The sequence below is a fragment of the Haplochromis burtoni genome, unplaced genomic scaffold, assembly GCF_018398535.1.
Source record: "Haplochromis burtoni strain Fernald_Lab_line unplaced genomic scaffold, NCSU_Asbu1 Contig_226, whole genome shotgun sequence".
In the NCBI taxonomy this organism is placed as follows: domain Eukaryota; kingdom Metazoa; phylum Chordata; class Actinopteri; order Cichliformes; family Cichlidae; genus Haplochromis; species Haplochromis burtoni.
The window spans coordinates 94,078-103,972 of record NW_024582587.1 but is presented as its reverse complement, the minus strand read 5'-3'; the positions used below and the strand labels follow the sequence as shown (position 1 = coordinate 103,972).

General features: G+C 41.0%; 1 protein-coding gene across 13 annotated transcripts in view; it reads right to left on the bottom strand.

Moving 5' to 3' along the window:
• The window catches only part of arvcfb (ARVCF delta catenin family member b), a 250,929-nt gene that overhangs the window by 170,046 nt on the left and 70,988 nt on the right, over positions 1-9,895 (bottom strand). The gene's annotated exons all lie outside the window — the stretch shown is intronic.

The window sequence follows — 9,895 nt, the reverse complement described above, 5'->3', positions numbered from 1 at the left end:
GGTGTTCAATCTGGATGCGCTTGTGTTTTTTGCCAAATAACTAGGTTGAAATGCACAGGCTAGATTGTGTTTTACAGCAGACTATTTTCAGGTTAAGGCGAGGCTACATGTTTCCAACACATTAAGGGAAAGGACTTGGAAGTTACGTTTTCCCTGTGCCTCCAGGTTCTCCCGATCCCACTTGGCTGCATTTCTCTAAATGTAATGCAAACTTCCAGGGGACTAATTAGAGCTCTTTGCTAATTGCAGCATCAAACATATTTGGCGTATGTATCTCATCTAGCTTCCAAAAGTGTAAATTCTGAATTAAATCTGCAGCTTCGAAATTACCTTAATGAAGTTCAAACTGCAACCACATTGAACAGAAGTTGTATTTCCATCCAAAGATCTCTGAACTTTAAGTACCAGGAAGCTTTGTAAGGAACTCAAGGCTTTCTCGGGGACACTGGTTAAAACACAACGTAAAGACCAACAAAGATTAGGCACAAAGAACCTATGGCTATTTTCTCAAATCTACATAATAAAGAGTTCCACTCCAGTCCACACTATCATCAGAATGTAAATCTACTACAATATTGACACCATATAAGGCAAGGGACAGCAGTATTTATGTCATAATTTGCTGCTTTGCAAACGAGGTCACCGAGTCAACAGACAAGCAAAACGGATCCAAAATGCCCACAATGTTAGACTTTTAGCAGTTGATCTCGCAAGTAACTGTGAAGACTGACAGTAAGGTGAATGAGTTGGAAAGATTGACATAAAAAGCTCAACCAATAAAAAAATCTTAAGCGTTCAAAGTCCCACCCTCAAAGTTCCTGAACTTTGAGAAAGGAGTAGCCCTTGAGGCAACTTCCCCAGAACTTAATTTAGACTCTGGTCTCTGTAGTATCTCCAAAGGTTTGTAGTCTCTGGTGAAATTTCCTGCTGTGGAACTAGAGCTAAAAACTAATTAAAAGGGTTAGAAGCTTGTGCGCGGCTTCTGTGACATTGTCACTGTGTTTGGGCACATTTAGAAAGTGTGGAGGATTATTTTTCAGCTGCAAAAGTCATTTTAAAAAAATGACTAGGGGCTTCTAGAGAGAAATCTAAAATTGGCAGAATATTTAGAGATTATAGCTAAAAGAAGACAAACATGATCATTATTTATTACAGGTAACGACTACAATCAAAGTAGGAAGAGTGGACAGCAACACTCTGCTCCAATAATCTGTTTATTCAACGGAAAGCTAAGTGCAAACAGTATAATCCAAATAAGATGATCACCAAAGTAATAGGGAATAGCTGGAGCACTGTGTGTGTTAGCAAAGCTACTGTTATCCTGCACCTGCAGGAGGTGAAAGAGGTGAAAACCTGAAGGAGGAGGAGGAGGTGGGGGAGGTCGGGAAGAAAGAAATGAGCCGGGACATAAGTGGCATTGATTGAACTGGTTCATGTCCACCCTCGTTCATAAACAAGGCTAACCTGCCGCATGTTTATGGACGATCTGTCTCGATGACAATGGAAAACGCTGGCACGCATCCCAGAACACCTGTGAAATGCACTCTAATGAGAGTTAATCACACAAACACAGAAAACAAAGCTAAAAATCAAAGATTTACACGTATCGGGCTCACCGAGAGTATTGACAGATACTAAGGAGGCCATTTGCCACATTTGAATTTGGAAACTGTTTTTTTTTGTTTTTTTTCATGGCCGTGGCAGTGATTACAAACACAATGTTCAGTATTGATTAATAAAGAGGCGGCTTTTTTGTTGTGCAAATGGAGGTGAAATAGGTCCAACAAATTACAGATAAAACGTCATTCGAGACTCAAAGAGAAGACAAACGTGATCACGATCAAGTCTGATGGCAAAGATAAAGTTCAAAGACAGATTTCAAAATCTGTATCGACTTTGATCACTCTATCGTGTTTGCACAATCAAATCAGAACAAAGACAGATATGCTTCACGCTTTCAATAAAAAAATGCGTACAATAACAGCTGAAATATGAGATTGTTTTGCACCAGTAACACAGGCAAATTATTCTTGACATGCAGTCAGTATCACGGAGCTGTCTGGCATGGTAGCAGGAATCAAAGAGCATTCTTGGAATAGCAATTACAGACGTGTCTAGGGAAATAAAGGCAAACTATGGACATAGTCAAAATGATGCATGTACAGCATTCTTATCAAAGTCGAAGCCCGAAGCTAGAATGGTCTGCTTACAGGGAGGCTCTCAGCTGACTGAGAAATGGCAGCTGTAGGGTATCACAAAAACAAAACACAAATTAGTCTCATATCTTGGCCGGGAAGGAGTGCACGGATGTTTGCTTAGACATGATGCCTCGCTGTAATCACTTTGATCAAAGTGCTGACAGTTAAGTCTGCAACAGACTTCTCAGATTGTGCAAAATCCCAAATGTGAGCTGATACAAACAAAGAACTCTTAATTAGCGTTAAGATCACAGAGGGTATGCGAAGTGACGGAGGTTGCAGTTCTCCTTCAGTTTCTGTGCATCAGTCATGCAAGGTTGAATTCATGAGTCGCAGATGGAAGATGCCGTTGCTAGTTCTCTGCGCATGCACAGCATTTTTTATTTATTTTTTTTGGGGGGGGGGGGGGGTGTCTTCTGGGGCTCAGCACCACACAGAGAATGTGTGGTCCATGACTCTCAGGCAGACTGACAAACCACACAGACGTGCAGTCTGATTCACATAGGCTTCGTCTCTCAGGAAGCTGTGAGGAGAGTTCACGGTGCATGTGATCCCATAGGATATCACAATGAGTCATGGAGCCCTGCTCCTTGCTCAAAACAAAGACATACCACAGGTCTCTATAATTCAATACATTTTACAATTGAATGTATTTAAACAAAAAACATGAGTCACTTTAAGGCACAAGCACCATAAACATGAAGGAATCGATCCCAGGGACATCACAGTACACCAGAGAAACAGTTTGCTTGCAGAGGTGGTTCGAAGTTACGTGTCACTTTAAAGTACTTATTACCCGACTTGAGTATTTCTACAATAGATCATAATAATGTTGTGTTTTTTTTCTTCCCATCTATATTTAAAGCAATATTTTGAGACATACTGTAGAGCTGAGTGACTATCATGAGAATTAGGTGAAAATATTACATTACATTAACACCACCCTTCTGTCTGTGTTACAGCCAGAAAACTGTTAACATACACTATCAGGAGCTAACTTAACTGTCACCCAGCAGATGGTAAACCTTAGCATTAGCACAAAAGGAGTCATAATGCTAATGGACTGCAGCCAGGAGACGGTTAGCTAAGCCTAAGACAGGAGGGAACAGCTGTATTAGTCGCCACCAGCCAAATGTAGGTAAATATTCACTCTCCTTTAGCTCCATTTTCGGTTTCTATAACCTCCTGAGGGAATTATCTTATTCTTCAGCTGTTAAATGCTTGGCTGTTCATTAGCTGTACACTTACTGCCTTTAACTGCAGTGCAGATAGCGTGCCATGGGTTTTTAGACCTGGAAACCAAACAGAGCTGCAGCTTATGGTTCTAATTCTCTCTGTGTTTGTCAGAGATTGTCATAGAAAAAATGTGTTTATTTATTTTTGATCACAATATGGATGCAAGTGAAATAATCTGATTTGTCGTCTTTCACATGGGATTAACATGATTAGAGTAATTTAGCCTTTTCTGTTTTCTGGCACCAAACGTGTCAACAATGAGCAAGTGACCATCAGAACTGGACCACAGAGGAATGGACGAAGGTAGCCTGGTCTGATGTATACCATGTAATCCTTTCATGGAAACAGTATTCCCAAGATGCTAACATCTTGATGCCAGATATCAAAGCACACCTGCTTTAATGGACTCGATGAATCAGAGGTGTTTTCGCAGCAAAGGGGGGACCAACACAATATCAGGCAGGCGATCATAATGTTATACCCGATCGGTGTATAATAATACAACTGGTTAGCTGGTGTTGTCTAAAGCCATATAGTGGACAGTGACCTTTTACAAGTCTTCTTTTCTTTTGTATATTTCTGTAGCTTGAACCATCTTAAGGGAAATCTGACATTTGCCGAAATCTGATTACTTTCAAAAACCTCTCTTCTTCAGCGAACTTCAAGATGCACTTTGCCCTATATTTCTTCTGGGCTTTTTAACTTCTGTACTTCAGGTGTTAGTTCATCATAAATGCTCTTTGAATTCCCTTTTTGTTTGAAACAAATTTTCCTTTGTGGTCAATAGTTATAAAATACTTCTTGCACTGGCATTCTGTTTACAACTTTCACGTTGACAATTTAAATATACATGTAGAAATTTGACTACTGACCCCTGTGGACACTGTCGATTAATAACCTCAGCCAGTGACTGTGAAACATTGTCTACAGTTTTTGAGCAAATGTGGCAGTTTTTGATCAACAATAACAGCCTGAGGCCAGAGGAAATCTCAAGATGATGCAACCAAAGATAAAAAAAAGAATTATCAACTGGCCTGTATTGTGGATTACAGAAGTAAGAAAAGGGGACGGGAAATTCAAATTCTCCCATTCCCAGTTCCCAGGAAGTGAAGCGTGTGATGATGGAAATTAAACAAAGTGGTATAAATCAGTGGTTCCATAATTTCCTTAGGGATCAATAAAGTATTTTGATTCTTATTGATCAATTCCAAATAGTTTTTGCCACAGGGCTCTGCTGTTGTGTTATGCAACTGTTCAATAAAAGCTTCCTAAATTGTCTCTAATTACCTCTAACATCAGATTGCAAGGCACCTTGTGTTTCTTCCCCCAGCAGACAACAACAGCACACACAATATTCAAAATTATGTACAATGATTCATCAGAGGGATCTATTATCATACAGGCAGCAGAGCACAGAGTGCAAAGAACAGCAAACTTTGGCAAACTTACATATAGTTGCCTTTGTTTGTACTTGAGCCTTTGACTGCCTTACGGAATATAGGCTGCTGATAAAGTGCGTGCATCCATCCCCTTCTGTCTTGGGCCATCTGGATCCAGGCGATGCCATGGCAGTCATCCCGCCTTCATCTTCCCTTCAGGGCAGCACATTGCTACCAGCCAAATAAATTTTGGATGCGGCCAGTAAATCTGTCTGCTCTACCAGCCACTTTGGCAGGTCACCAATCTCATTCAGCGGTTCTTTTCTATTCTGAAAATCTAGTCAATTGGCAAAATACTGAAAGTTATGGGTAGATTTTGAAGGCTTAGTCAGTGTAGCCTCCTTACTTGATTGACTTGTGAGCTTCACGTCATACCAAGTTTCCCACCCATTGTTGCTTTGGTTGTGTTTGTCGGGGCATGAACTCCAATGGATTGCACATGCTCGCACGAGCATTAATCACGTATTCCTTCCTAAACGTTTGCTCATTTTCAGCCTGCGCTGGCTGCGATAATCACCTCCTCTGAATCATTTCTCCATCTTGGATAATTTCAACTCATTATTTCACCAGTTGTTCTCTGTGAGAGATGATTCAGCCTCTTTAGCACTTCCATGTTTGGCTTCCCATCACAGTGAGACTCAAAGTTGAATTTCCCTTGGTTTTATGGAAGGGAGGAAAGTCTGGCCAGGTTTCCTGCACATCACTCCAGTGTTCGTTGAGTCAGTAAAGACATACTTAGAAGGCAGTGCCAGGAAAAGCACTGATAGTTATGCATGGCCAACATGAAAAAAAAAAAACACCCAAACAATCTGTTTCATCTCAGCACTTGTTGATGTTGCCTGCTGCAACAACTGCTGCAGGTGTGCATGTGCTAAACACACCATTTCCTTGCTTTGACAGATGCTGCTCTCCACTACATGCCACTAGCTCCGATCCTTGGAGAGCCTCCAGTGAAACAAACAAAATTAATAGAGAATATAAAGCTACACAGGGTCCCCACACATTTGGAACATATGGGGCACACGGTGCATGCTCAGATTGGAAAAGGGGGATTCATCTATTTCAAATGGAAGGCTGGAACTGTGCAAGGAATACGTTCATTCCTAAACACTGGCTACATTGTGTTAGGAGACGGACATGTGAGTTACTGATGATCCGAGAGAGAGAAGTAGAAGCAGAAAAAGCTGTACATACATAGAAGGACCATTGTAATGTAGGGGGTACTGGCTCATGTAACATTTCTTAAATTATTATTACAGGCACAGGTTTGAGCAGGAATAGTGTGGATATGTTCCTTACAGATTTCTAAAAAACTCAATTATCTCTTCAAACATGATGACTCTGAATCCAAAGGGAGATACTCTTTTTACTTCAGTTCCTTGCAGCACACTGTGCTGGAGACAAGCAAATGCAGGGTGCTTTGTGGTACTAGCTCACTGCGAGTGAATAAAGTCACTCAACATCCCCTCATCGCTCAGCATTAGAAAGTCAAATTGTATTTCTATATTTAGCTATCTGGCTCGCAAATGGGGTAGAAAATTATGGCATTTGACAACAGCTTGTTAAGAGAAATTGTAAAAGGAAATGCGTTTAGGTCTTGTGGACGGTTTAATAGTCTTGACTCTTCTGCCATGTGCTTGTCCGTGGTGAGAGAGAGATTGTAAAAGCAATTATAGAGAACCAATGTCGAGCTCAGGGAGAAATGATCGGTTCATGAATATCGTAGTGCCGCCACTCCATATAACTGGCAGTAGGTGCATGGTAGTGTAAAACTTTAAAAGGGGCTGTCAAAGGGGTACACGAGTAGCAAAGAGCAAGACGTTAGCTCTCTTGTCACAAAAAGGCAGAATTGTATCAGTTTACAATGACACATCTGACTGTAACAAACAAAACTACTGTGCAGTCTGAGCTAAAAGTTTACAAAACCAGATACTGGACTAATAAGAAAGTGCTAAGCCACACTAAGTCACCAGTGAAGGACCTCACACTTCTCCAGGTTTATCGAACCGGAACCTACCTACCTATGGGCTCAGGTTATCATAAAATGAGGTAAAGAGTTGCTACACTTTTAAAGAACAAAATGAAATCCTGTGCAACTCTGTTACTGCTCACGATCCTGGATTGTGTGTACACCAACTTAAACAGAACATCATTTTCTGCAGATAAACTGCACCTCCCTTCCATGCGTCGCTGCTAAAAATAACTAATGATGCACACCTGCTTTCACAGTCACTGATTAGGCAAACGATGCGAACATCACAAAAACAGACATCCTCACAACAGGACAGCGTTTGGAAAGCACAAAAACAAGAAACAAAAAAAAAAGAATCAAACTCCACTGGCACCACTGAAACAAGCTTGTGAGACATTATTATTCGTAACATCATAACAGAAAGCTGGCCGAAACTGGAGGGAAAAATCTCTCCATTCTGTATTTAGCAGAGCGACGCTCCAACCCACTGATGACAGGAAGCATTAGTAAACTGCACCAAGTGAAAATAAAATGTAAAAAAAATAAAAATAAAATATATATATAAATACATAATGTATGGATGGAAAATGTTGAACATTCAGTGTGATCGTGAGGCTAGCTAAACATTTGTTTAAACTGAAAACTCAGAGGCCTAATGACCAAAATTTTGCATAATGTTATTTCTGTATGCAAATGAAAGACAAACACTGAAATGGCTTTTTGTCAGTGAGTCAACAAGAATTTATAAACTTTACAAACTCTTTTGTGATTACTGTGGTTAGCTGCTATCTTGTAATCCGGCTAACCAAAGTTGTTTGGCCCTCATGTGCACCCAGTAGTATAATTAACAGAAAGAATAAATGATTTAACACAAAGTAAAATTTGTGGGAATATATTTCTTCTGATATTTAAAATTACAAGGAGACGGTTATTCTGCATTCTTTGTGAGACGTTTTGTCCCGCCCCTCCCTGAGCCTGGTTTTGCCGGAGATTTCTTCCTGTTAAAAGGGAGTTTTTCCTTCCCAATGTCGCCAAAGTGCTTGCTCATAGGTGAGTCATATAACTGTTGGGTTTTTCTGAATTTGAAGTGAACAACACTAGCTTGCGAACCAAGCACCATAATATGTGCATGTGTAAAATTTCTTAATGAATTAGCTGATGCTTATAAACCATAAATACCCATAGTAACCAAAGAAAATGGACAAGAGGGTGCAGTCTGGTAGTTTGTGGCACAGCTTCTATTGCATAAACTGAGCTTCAGGCACCAGATTTTCTTTGAAGAATCTGGTGCATTTGTGTGCTGGTTAACGTCACCTTTGCCATGTTAAAAGCAAGTTCAGCTGCTAGAGTGAAAAGGCGCATGTGCACCAGGTGGAATGTATGTGTTGGTGTGAAAGACAGAGAGAAATCATCCACCAACACCGCCACTACTTAAGTGTGTAGTACTGTACTTTACAGAGGGAAGACAGGTTAATGAAAAACTATCGATTCTCTCTCCGAGTCCCAGGAGAAGAGCGAAAGCAACACTGATACTTCCGAACGTTGTTTTCACCTTCTTTTGACGTCCTGTCCGTTCAGTGGTCACACCGGTTTTAGAGGGGACAGGAGAAGAGAGGCAGGAGGGTTATGTGAGAGCAGTGATGCCGTCAGTGGCGGTTAGTGGAGAATAAAGAGAAGACAATGAAGGTGAGGAGAAACAGAGGGAGGCGGTCAAAGCTGGCCCAGCTCCGCTTCCCTCATTCAGACAAAGAGACGTGAAGCAGCCAAGTCAGAGAACATCAAAATCTTGTTTTACTTTTTTTTTAATCAGAGCAACAATTAATGCTCCATAGTCTTCATTTCATGAAAAAGTGAAACCTACCAGTCTTTACATGTTAAATCCTGTTTGTAGGTCCTGATGGGTACTTTTTTGTATGTAAGACAATCTATACAGCTTTCTGTGGTGAAAGCTAGAGCTTGCTCAACAGAGAGAGAGAGAAATTGACTTAAATGTGGGCATACTGCCCACTTTAATACAGACACAGGGACATGGTAATCCCCATCCCTGTCCCTGCAGTCCCTGTCAGTCTCTTGTCGATTGGCTTCTGAGAATTTGTCCTCAAATCTGTGACATACTTTGATGAAGGCTGTCTCAGCTGTCGGTTGATGCGTCTAACAATCCAAATGATGGTCCTAGAAATCAGGTTTTACACATTCATTAAGTGCCACCAAGTCAACTTTCTAAGAAGACTGGCCCGGAGGGTGTAAGAAACAAGCTGAAAAGGATGACAGAGATCAATGGCAGTGTGACAGAGACTCTGCAGACCTCCACCTCCATGTGTGGTCTGTCTTAAGCCTGAGGTCTCACTGTGGGCCCATTCTAGGAATCAGTGAAGGGAGAAATTGTCGCCCGTCAGCAATCAAAGAAAATCAGCCCCTGCCAGGAAAAATTCATGGTGTTATGTTTTGATCCTCCCTCGTCGGTTGCTTGTGGGCGTTAAGCAATGAAACAGACAGGAGATGATAGTGATAAATTTAGGCATCTGTTAACAAGATGCACCTCAATAAGCACTTTGATCCACTAACTGCTGCAGTAAAGCTGCTTGGTGGAAAAACTATGCTTGTGACGGCCAGAACCTCAGATATCGGTGATTCGCTGGAAAATACAGACTGCACGTTGTTAGATAAACAGATCCATGTTTTCCATTCCTGCCTGTAGCCAAATTTGTAACGGTCCCTTTTCACATCATCAGGTGCACCATTCGTATGCAGAGTGCTCGTCATTGAATTGTTCTGTTGTTTCCACTCGATAGATTTATTCCTCAGGTCACTCCACTGTTGAGCCTGTTGCAATTAGAGCTCATGGACCTAAGAGGAGGTCCCTACCTTTTCTCTACAGCTGTAAGAGGATGACAAAGTACTGCCAATTTAACACCCCACAAACACAAACACCCACTTACACATTTGTAAATGACTTGCATTATTTTGCTAATGTACCGACCTCATGTAAACCTTAAGTGACACTAATGATATCAGCTTAAAGATTTGACATTTCAGAAAGAGAGTGTATG